This window comes from Desmodus rotundus, chromosome 5 (genome assembly GCF_022682495.2).
Source record: "Desmodus rotundus isolate HL8 chromosome 5, HLdesRot8A.1, whole genome shotgun sequence".
In the NCBI taxonomy this organism is placed as follows: Eukaryota; Metazoa; Chordata; class Mammalia; order Chiroptera; family Phyllostomidae; genus Desmodus; species Desmodus rotundus.
The window spans coordinates 32,223,087-32,234,779 of NC_071391.1; positions in this window are offsets into that span (position 1 = coordinate 32,223,087).

Genomic DNA, 11,693 nt, shown 5'->3' on the forward strand with positions numbered 1-11,693 from the left:
ACTAAGCGATGAAGAAAGTCAACCTATCAGATGCACAGTTCAAAACACTGGTGATCAGGATGCTCACAGAAATGGTTGAGCATGGTCGCAAAATTCAGGAAAAAGTGAAGGGATGCAAAGGGAACCAACAGTGAAGGGAAGGAAACTGGGACTCAAATCAATGGTTTGGAGCAGAAGGAAGAAATAAACATTCATCCAGAACAGAATGAAGACCAAGAATTCAAAAAAATGATGACAGACTTAGGAACCTTTGGAACAACTTTAAAAGTTCCAGCATCGGAATCATACAGGTGCCAGAAGGAAAAGAGGAAAAGCAAGAAATTGAAAACCTATTTGAAAACATAATGAAGGAGAACTTCTCCAGTCTGCCCAAGGAAATAGACTTCCAGGAAGTCCAGGAAGCTCAGAGAGTCCAAAAGAAGATGGACCCAAGGAAGCACACACCAAGGCACATCATAATTACATTACCTAAGATTAAAGATAAGGAGAGAATCTTAACAGTATCAAGAGAAAAGGAGACAGTTACCTACAAAGCAGTTCCCATAAGGTTGTGAGCTGATTTCTCAAAAGAAACCTTACAGGCAAGAAGGAGCTGGAAAGATATATTCAAAGTCTTGAAAGGCAAGGACCTACAACCAAGATTACTCTATCCGGCAAAGCTATCATTTAGAATGGAAGGGCAGATAAAGTGCTTCCCAGATAAGGTCAAGTTAAAGGAGTTCATCATCACCAAGCCCTTATTATATGAAATATTAAAGGGACTTATCTAAGAAATAGAAGAAAATCAAAAATATGAACAATAAAATGACAACAAACTCACAACTATCAACAACCAAACCTAAAAAAACAAACAACAAAAAAAAACTAAGCAAACTAGAACAGGAACAGAATCACAGAAATGGAGATCACATGGTGGGTTATCAGCCTGGAGGGGGAGGGAGAAGAATGGAGGATAAGGTAAGGGAATAAGAGGCATAAATGGTAGGTACAAAATAGACAGGGGAACATTAAGAATAGGATGGGAAATGGAGAAGCCAAAGAACTTACATGTATGACCCATGAACATGAACTAAGTTGGGGGAATGATGGTAAGAGGCAGGGTACAGGGAGGAGGGGAATAAAAGAGAGAGAAAGTGGGGCAACTGTAATAGCATAATCAATAAAATATATTTTTAAAAAATAATAAAACTGTACTAAAATAAATAAATAAAAGTATATCATCCTTTGTAAAAAAACAAAACAAAAACAAAAACAAAAGAAAACAATGAAATACCATTCCACACATTTTGATGTCAAGAATGTGGAGCAACAGGAATTCTCATTCATTGCTGGTGGGAATGCAAAATGGTTCAGCCTCTTTGAAAGACAATTTGGTGGTTTCTTACAAAACTAAACATACTGTTAGCATACAATCCAGCAACTGCACTCCTTGGTATCTACCCAAAGGAGCTGAAAAGGTACATTCACACAAAAACTCGTACACAGTCGTTTATCTGAGTTTTACTCAAAATTGCCAAAACTTGGAAGCAACCAAGATGTCCCCCTGACTAATTTAGATGGCTAACTAAACTATGATTCATCCAGACAATGGAATATTATTCAGCACTAAAAAGAAATAAACTATCAAGCTATGAAAAGAAATGAGGAGGAGAACCAAGAGGGCAGCGTAGGTAGACACACTGCGCCTCCTCGCACAACCAGAACTGACAGAGAATCGAACGGCAAGGGGGTCCGACACCAAGGAAAGACAAAATAAACATTCATCCAGACCAGTAGGAGGGGCGGAGACGGGCACCGGGGTGGAGAGGACTCACGTGGCTGTGGTGGGACTGAGACTGGCGGAGTGTGGGACGAACGGTGCAGGCAGTCTGACCACTAGCAGACCCTGCGGCCCCACATTCATGAATAGATAAACTGGGACGAACGGCGGGGAGTGAAGCAGACCAAGTAACCCAGGGCTCCAGCGTGGGGAAATAAAGCCTCAAACCTCTGATTGAAAATGCCCATGGGAGTTGGAGCAGCAGCAGGAGAGACTCCCAGCCTCAGGGGAGAGGTTGTTGGAGAGACCCACAGGGGCCTAGAGTGTGCACAGGCCCACCCACTCGGGAACCAGCACCAGAGGGGCCCAGTTTGATTGTGGGTGTCAGAGTGAAAGATTGAAATCCGGAGGAGAGTGAGGCAGACGCCATTGCTCCCTCTCGGCCCCTCCCCCACGTACAGCTTCACAGCGTAGCAACCAGCATTACCCCACCCCGGTGAACACCTAAGACTCCGCCCCTTAAAGTAACAGACGCGCAAGACAAAAAAAAAAAAAAAAATGGCCCAAATGACAGAACACTTCAAAGCTCCAGAAAAAATACAACTAAGCGAGGAAGAGATAGCCAACCTATCAGATGCACAGTTCAAAACACTGGTTATCAAGACGCTCACAGAATTGGTTGAATCTATTCGAAAACCAGATGAAAAAATGAAGCCTATGCTAAGAGAAACAAAGGAAAATATACAGGGAACCAATAGTGATGGGAAGGAAACTGGGACTCAAATCAACGGTGTGCACCAGAAGGAAGAAAGAAACATCCAATCAGAAAAGAATGAAGAAACAAGAACTCAGAAAAATGAGGAGAGGCTTAGGAACCTCCAGGATATCTCGAAACGTTCCAACATCTGAATTATAGGGGTGCCAGAAGGAGAAGAGGAAGAACAAAAAATTGAAAACTTATTTGAACAAATAATGAAGGAGAACTTCCCTCATCTGGCAAAGGAAATAGACTTCCGGGAAGTCCAGGAAGCTCCGAGAGCCCCAAAGAAGCTGGACCCAAGGAGGAACACACCAAGGCACATCATAATTACATTACCCAAGATTAAACTCAAGGACCTACATCCAAGATTACTGTGTCCAGCAAAGCTATCATTTAGAATGGAAGGGAAGATAAAGTGCTTCTCAGATAAGGTCAAGTTAAAGAAGTTCATCATCACCAAGCCCTTATTATATGAAATGTTAAAGGGAGTTACCTAAGAAAAAGAAGATCAAAAATAGGAACAGTAAAAATGACAGCAAACTCACAGTTATTAACAACCACACCTAAAACAAAAACAAGAGCAAACTAACTAGGCAAACAACTAGAACAGGAACAGAACCATAGAGATGGAGATCACATGGAGGGTTGTCAATAGGGGAGTGGAAGGGGGAGAGGGGGGGAAAGGTACAGAGAATAAGTAGCATAAATGATAGGTGGAAAATAGACAGGGGGAGGGTAAAAATACTGTAGGAAATGTAGAAGCCAAAGAACTTATAAGTATGACCCATGGACATGAACTATAGGGGGGAATGGGGGAGGGAGGGGGTGGGCAGGATGGAGTGGAGTGGGGGGGGAATGGGACAACTGTAATAGCGTAATCAATAAATATATTTAAAATATATATAAAAAAAGAAATGAGGAACCTCAAATGCATATTATCAAGTGAAAGAAGCCAATAAGAAAAGGATACATACTGTGTGATTACAACCATATAAAATTTTGGAAAAGGCAAAACTATGGGTACAATAAAAAGATTAGTTTTCATAACGGGGGAAAGAAAGGGAGGGTCAAGCCAAGGAACAAGTATAAATGACCCATAGACAAGGACAATGAAGGGGAGGATTGAATGTGGGAGGCAGGGAGTGGGCAGGGCAGGGGAGAGTAATGGGGGGAAATAGGGACAAATGTAATTGAACAATAAGAAAAGAAAAGAAAAGAAAAGAAAAGAATAACACCTATTGGGGGGAAAAAGACCAGTTTTCCTGAGGTTGGGGGAAAGAGGAGTGCATAGACAGAGTACAGAGGATTTTTAGGGCATTGAAACTATTCTGTATGATACAATGATTATGGATACATGTCATTATACATTTGTCCAGACTCACAGGACATCAAACACCAAGAGTGAGCTATGGGTTTGGATGATATGCTGTATCAGTGCGGGCTCACTGACGAACACTGGCATAGGACACTGAGGTTTGGGGAGCCTGTGCGTGTGGGGGTGAGGGTACATGAAAACTCTTTGTGCCTTCCATTCAATTTTGCTGTGAACCTAAAAATGCTCTAAAAAATAAATCCAGTTTTTAAAAAATGGGTAGAAGAGCATTTCAGAATATGGGAGGTCGCTTTCAGGTTTCCCGTTACACAGAAGGAAATTGTCACCGCACCCAGCGGGAGCCAGTGACACAGGTCCATTCACCATCCTGAGGATTTCCAATTTTCTTTGTATCTGTGACATATTGTAGGAATGCCTTCCATAAAGATCTGAGTTTAAAACTCAGCATCCAAGCTCTCCTTCCTCTCCAAACTGTCTTCATGAACGACCTGACCTCTTTATTCTTTCATCGTTATGATCCCAACCGATCAACTATTATTTCTGAGGTCTTTCTCTTAGCTTAATGTGTAGCTTTTCAACTTTAAAGGGACAGAGCCCTGATGTGTTTTGGTAGAAGGGAGTTTTTTGTTAGGGTATTTTTTGTTTGTTTTTTCCCTGTATCAAGATCTCTCATTTCATAAAACATTTTATACTCTTTCTAATGCCCAAATTTTATGTAATGGGTCCACAGCAAGACAGGTGTTTTTATGACAAGACAGAATGACTACTCTTATTACTAAGGGATAATCACACCAAAGGGGAAATAAAGACTTAGTTTTTATAGCTAGAAAAGCAGAATCATCAACTTTTAGAATTTGAAGACACCTTCAAAGTCATTTTACCCAGCTCGAACATCTATAAAGAATCAGAACTGACCGGTCAAAGGGCAGACAGCTAAGTTAGTAACGGAGCTCAGACCAGAAACCCACATCTGCCCCGTGCAGCCCGGTGCTCCTTCCACTCTGGGCACAGCACAGAGTTTTGGGGAACGCCAGTAAAAGTCTCCTAAGGGTTCTAAAAAGGCGTCCAGTTCTTACTTCAACAGTTTACGTGGAGTGACTATGTGCTTAAATAAGTGATTTCTTCTCGCTGAATTTGTGCTTTCTCTCTTGCTGTTTATCTCAGATCTGGTAGGAAGTTAGTCCTTTCAAGACCTCTCAAAACCTCTCAATTATACAAATAAATTCAACCCCAAATTTTCAAATGCCCACGAGGTGCCAACTCCAAAACCACAAAGCTCAACGAGATGCTCTCTACTCCCTAAAAGTCCTCCATCTCATGAGTCGAAATAACATGTGAACAACCAGCCCCAGTTCCTTGCGATGACAAGACTGAGGAGAGTGTTTGGGGGCCTGGCGCAGAGAGGGGCACATCCTGGTGGGGGCAGGAGCAGAGGTGTGCGGAAGAGGCAGCATCTGAGCTGCTTATGGAAAGATGAAGAAGATTCCAGCAGAGGTGGGGGCAGGCTAAGGAGGCGGAGGACATTCCAGGCGGAGGATGGATCATGAGCAAAGCAGAGAGGCATGAAATTGCTCGCTATTTTTAGAGAACAGTGATTAGACTGGAGAGGCTGAAAGATAGCACAAGGGAAAGTGGGGTGGTGGGAGAAAAAGTGGGAAAGTTAATTTGGGGCAAGATGAAGAAACTTGAATGCCATGCCAAAGATTTTGAGCATGCTCTGGTGGTAATGGGGTGTCAAAAGCGCTCCTCAAGCCAAAGGGTGCCATCAGACCTGTGTTTCCAAAGAGGATTCGGGTAACAGTGGAGGCATGGAGGGGGCTGGGGAGAACGGCCTGGGAGGCTTCAGAAAACATCTAGGATGACATTTGAACCAGAGCAGTAACAGGAACAAGGCTAAAGACACGGGCTGGACTCCAAGAATTGCTTAAGTATCTATTGCTGATACAGGTGAACAGTCTTGGACTCTACCCAACCCATGGAAATATCTTCTAAGAAAATAATCTCACTGACCCACTTCTGAACCTCTGCGTTGATTTGCATTTGTCAATTTGCTGGCCTCGTGCATGCTAGGGGCTTGTACGGCTCTGGGCTTCTCCCAGAGGCTTTGTACTGGCTGCAGAGCAAGTGTAGGAACAGCCTCTAGTGGACCCATGGGACCACTGACGTAAAGCTCCGCTAACGTCTCAGTGCAAAATGAAGTTGAGTTGGTACTTCGGCCGTGGAGTGATTCCGGGCTTACAGTGTCCTGTCTCCCAGCTGCATAACGCTGACCAGATCCTTAGCCTTTCCCTCAGAGCATCGGCTCTGGAGCAGAGGCCCTGGTTCAAGTCCTGACTTCACCGTTTCCTAGCTGTGTGACCTAACCGCTCAAGTCAGGTTCTTTATCCGTAAAAAACAGATAAGAACACCTATATCCTCCCACTGTTTGAGAGAAAGACAGAAACAGACACAGAGGGACAGAGAAAGGGAAGAAAGAGATCACACCTAAGACAGAAGCCCGAGGTGGTGCTGGGAAGATGAAAGCACTGTGTAAAGTACGCTGTTATCACGATCATCGGCAAGTGATGCATAGTCATGAAAACAAGGAGAACGATAACGAAGTCTGGATGGTGCAAGTAAATCAACTATTGTTTCTGCAAGTCTCACTTTGTTTCAGTGAAGATGACGTTATTTATTTTTATCTCTTGGGAGAAAGAACCACGTAGATACAGAGTGTTGTTTTGCCCATTTCCCCGTCTTTCATGTCTGGGACACATGGCCAGGAGCACCCTTTGAATGATAGTTTTAAATTAATTCTTTGAAATAGAATCAATGACAAATGTCATATTTCAGAGAAGCGTGCAGAGAAGTACTGAAAAGCCCTAGTAACTGGAAGAATGTGGCTGATATTGAATACATTAAGATCCAGTTGTTACAGAACAGACCTAGTGGGGGTGAAGGATATACTATTAATAAAATGACCCCTCCCTCTTCCTCCGGGGGTTCCTCCCCGCCCCCCCCCCCGCCTATTAGGTTCGCTGTGCCCACTGCCAGAGGAAAGATGTCTCTCAATGCCAGAGATTGGTGAAAAAGAAAGGAATTATTCATTTAAAATCTATACAGACTTAGAGTAATGACTTAATGTCTTTATTAAAACACTGAAGTTCTTTAGAATACCCACAGATGCACACAGTCCTTCCTTCTCCCTCTGCCCAGTTCGGGGTACCGAATCTCAGGAAAAAAAGTAGAAGTCCGTGGTTCAGGCAGCCCCTCAATTCCGGCACCATCCGCTGTGTCTCGGCCACGATCTCCAGTTAATTCAGAGCCATGTGGCACCTTCTCATGGCCCACCAGCAAGAGTCCTTTCACCCCTTTTCTTCCCCACAAAGTCTTTCCTGCTTCCTAAGCTACGTGGCAAAAAGGAGCAACCCAAAGCCACGTGGTCCCCCCCTCTTCTCCGCCAAAGCCGCATGGCCCTCTCCCAAGTATGGCTGCTGTGCCTGGGTTTAAATCCCAGCACCAGTCTTCCTCTGCAGCGCCATTTCCGACTCCTCCCACAATCAGTTACACCTGCCAGCATTCCCTATTCTTCCAGCTTTACTGGGCTGCAGTAGTAAGTCTGGGCAGGTGTGGCCCCAAGGCCTGGAGCCAATCATCTCCAAGCTCTCACACAGGTGCTATAACCAGGGGGTGTTGCCTCCCAGTTAAATCTTGAGTGGACATCACTTCCATCTCCCTGGCTCAAAGCAAGCCACAGCTATTTAACGTATCTATGAGACCAGTTAAAGGTTAGCTGCACAGCTGTTGCTATACAAAACAGCTCTGAATGGCCCTGCTCCATGTGTCTTATCCCCCAGCTCAGACTTGTGGGGGTGAAGACATCCTATATATTTTTTTTCTAATATTTCCTGGACACCTTGAGCTCTGGACCCCATTACAAATCTCTGTTTGGGGCCCCCCTCTTGGCTGCACCCTGTTACACAATCATGTTTCTTTTCAGAGTGGTTGGGTGAGCAGATGGAGGCTGAGGTTTCCAGGCCTCTAAGTTCCACAGCCTACTCCTTCTGTGTATGGTATGGTTTCCAGAGTTCAAGGGCACCAGCACCTGAGGGAGCGTGCGAAACAATACTGGAGTGTGAGAAAATGAATTGGAACTTTTATTACATCAATTTTCATACTTTTGGCATATAGTTTTGAGTATGTTTCATAATATATATAATGCCACCGTAATTTTTATAATTTACAAATATACTTTCATAACATAAAATATATTTTATAATGTATAAATATACGCATGTGCATATACACGTGTGTGTATGTGGGTGTTGCTCAAAAATGTTTGCTCAGGGGGCCACGATCAAACCGTCTGGGGGACCACTGTTGTAGAAGGCGTTTGGATTGCGATCTGGGTTTCAAATTTTCTGTCCCCCTAGTGATCTGTGTTACCAAATGCCTTACCAGTTCTTAGTTATTTTAGGGAATGAAGAGAAAGCAGTGGATTCAAGGCCAACATTGTCATTGACTCACCGCTGACTCGCTGTGCGGCCGTGGAGAAGTTACTTAGCCTCCGCGAGCTGCATTTATTTCATTTCTCATTCGGACAGTGGCTATAATAATACTTGTTTACAAAGTGTTTATGAGGATTAAATAGAATAGTGCTTTTTCTGATTTGGGGTGTAAGAGCACTGGTTTAAGGCACGTGTTTGAGATTGCCATCCATGTGCCCCCCAGTCTCTTGCCTGATAGTCTCCACGCCCTGCATTTCCCCATGGCTCACTCATTGGCGCTTGTTCTGGGGAAACAACAGGACAGGAAGTGTGGGTTCTAGTCCAATATTCCCATTCACTTACTGCTGAGTCCGCATTCAGCAGCATTGATTGAGCACCCTGCTGTGTACCTAACACATGCCCAGTATTATCTGTTCTTCATAGAATCCGAAAGGGATGGGCTTCATTTCTCAGATGAAGAGGATCTGGAGCCGTACTGTCCGGGAGGACATCTGTAATAACAGAAATATGCTACATCCGTGCTGTTCGAGGTGTGGGCACCAGCCAAGGGTGGATACTAAGAAGCTGGAATATGGCTACTGTGACTGAGGAACTGAATTTTTAATTTTATTCAATTGTAAATAATTCCATTGTGAGTAGCTTCATGTGACTACCGGCCGCTGTATTGGACAGAACAACTCTGGAGACTACAGAACCAGCATTGAAGTGTAAGGCAAAAGGAAGCCTGTTATGGGCTGAATTGCGTCTCCCCCAAACTCACATGTGGAAGTCCTAACCCCCAGTACCTCAGAACGTGACCGTATTTGGAGATAGTCCTTTAAACATAAAATGAGGTCGTGTGAGTGGACCATAATCCAACATGACTGGTATCCCTATAAGAAGAGGTGACTAGGACACACGCACAGGGAAAGACCTCTGATAACATGTGGAGCATATGGCCATTTACAAGCCAAGGAGAGAGGCCTCAGAAAAAACCAACTCTGCTGACACCTCGATCTTGGACTTCTAGCCTCCAGAACTGTGAGAAAATAAATTTCTGTTGTTTAAGCCACCTAGCATATGGTGTCCGTTATAGCAGTTCTAGCAAACTAATAGAAGACCTTTTGAATTGTGTGAGAAATTTCATTTACCACAGACTCTTACAATGAATTCATCAAGAATTCATTCTCTCTCGGAAAATGTAAAATATAAAAAATATACAAGGAACAGTAGTTGGATGAAGAAGAAGGCAGTTCAAATAACCACTGATGTGTAGTGAACGAAATGAATGACAACCCGAAACTAAAGCCCCAGATGATCTGCACATGACGCAGATGATCTGTAGTGGGCAGGCGTGGAACTCCAGGGTCAAGGTGAGGGAAGAGGGCGATGTGGTGACGGTGGAAGTGTGCCGAGGTTATTACAAGTTTCTCGTCCCCTGGAAGAAACAGAATATAGCTACCAATTAAATCTAGATGTAAATAAAATATGTTTATTGTAGCATTTGTTTTTAAATTAGAGGAAGAGAATTATTTCTAATTCATAAGAGAAAAACATGGCCCAGTAAAGACTATTGTTAAAAGGCCGAAAAAGAGGAAAGAAACATTATAAAAATAGAACAACATTAGATGAAAGGAATGATTGCTTATGTATCCAGAATCATAATAAATGTGAATGCACTAAAATCCCCTTTAAGAAGATGATTCAATTTAGCAAACCCATAATATTGTCAGTTATTAACTCTGGGGAGGAGAGTGGGATTATGAGTGGAAACTTTTACATTTTACCCTGAACACATCCTTATTGTTTATTCTTTCAAAATAAAAATGCGACTGGGGTGGGGTGGAGGGCTGGGGAGAAAATGCAGACAACTGTAACTTAACAATAAAAAAGTAAATAAATACAAATAAAAATGCACTCCTGTGTTGTAGAATTAGAAAACATTTTTTAAGAGCCAGAGACATTATATTCAAACCCAGATTTTCTGGCTCCAGAAATAATTCTACTACATACATTGTATCTCCCCTCAAGCAAGTCAAATCCTTTCTTTGGACCTTAATATCTGTATCTATAGAATAAAAGTGGTGGGGCACATTTACGACTTAAATTTTGTCCCGAAGAAGTAGTTTAGAAGCCACTTTGGGGGTTCAGGGAAAGGCTGTGTGAGTTGGACCATTAGACCACCTATTTGTTTAAAGCAGGGAACGCCCTCTTTCACCTGCTTTATAAATTGATGTTCCATTGAATATTATCTATGGAAAAAAGTATTGTCATTCTAAAAAAATCCCACCAAATTTGAAATCTGATATTCTAGGAGACTTCTAAAACCTCTTATAAGCTTAACATTCTGGAGTACTCGCCATTTCCCCATTTCTGCGACGAATAGACTTTTATATGAAAACACAGACCAAGGATATCTCATAGGTTGTGCTGTGTTCATATTTGTGAAATTAACCCAACCCTTTTTACAGTGAAATATTCTATCACTCACCCAATTTTTTTTGGGGGGGGCATACAATTAAAGGGCTAATATGGCTGATCTAAAGGCTAGATTTTATATACCCCTCAATTAGGTACTACCTACATCTAACCTCAACATCCAGGTCAACACTAGCGGAAAGTGCCTTCGCCCGAGAGACAAATGACCTGAATTTCCATCTGGAACCTGCCAGGGACTCATTGCTTAGCCTTGAGCCTGTTAGGTGCCTCAGGTACCTCTGCCATAACATGAAGAATTAGTGTATTAAATCTCTGAACTTCTTGTCAGCTATCAAATTCTAGAATTCATATGAGTCCTTGGTGCTTGATCACAGCCAAGATACGTGCGCACGGGGCAGAAAGGAATTAGGCCTCCAAAGACAATGTCTTACAGAGGCTTACGAAGACTGGGTATAAATACGATCCTCTGTCATGTTACATTCTTAGGCAGAAAAAGGTGATGAACAAAGTAACTGAAAACGTTTGAGAGAAAACTTTTTTCCCCAGGATGGTGGGCCAGGGAGTGACAGGAACTTGATGATTACTGACCTTCCTGCCCCAAGCTTCTTTGAAGAGCTTATCTAAGTATCGTTTCGGACACCCATCACTCTTATTTTTAGCTCTGAGTTCTCTTCACGAGTGCACTGGTCTGTGCCTCGGAGTTCAAGAGGGCTCCCAGATATGGCTTATGATTCATTTACAGGTAACCTCGCCTTGATTTCCAGAAAGGTCAGGGGAATAGGAGCCTGGAAAAAACGAGTTTAGACCTAAAACCCTCCTTTGCTCTTATTCCTGGCCCAACCACTCGATCCAACATGTACACCCCACAGATGGACCCCTGGGTGCCATAGGTGCTTGGCAATGAAAACAGAACCCAAAAGACACTGTTCTCCGAGG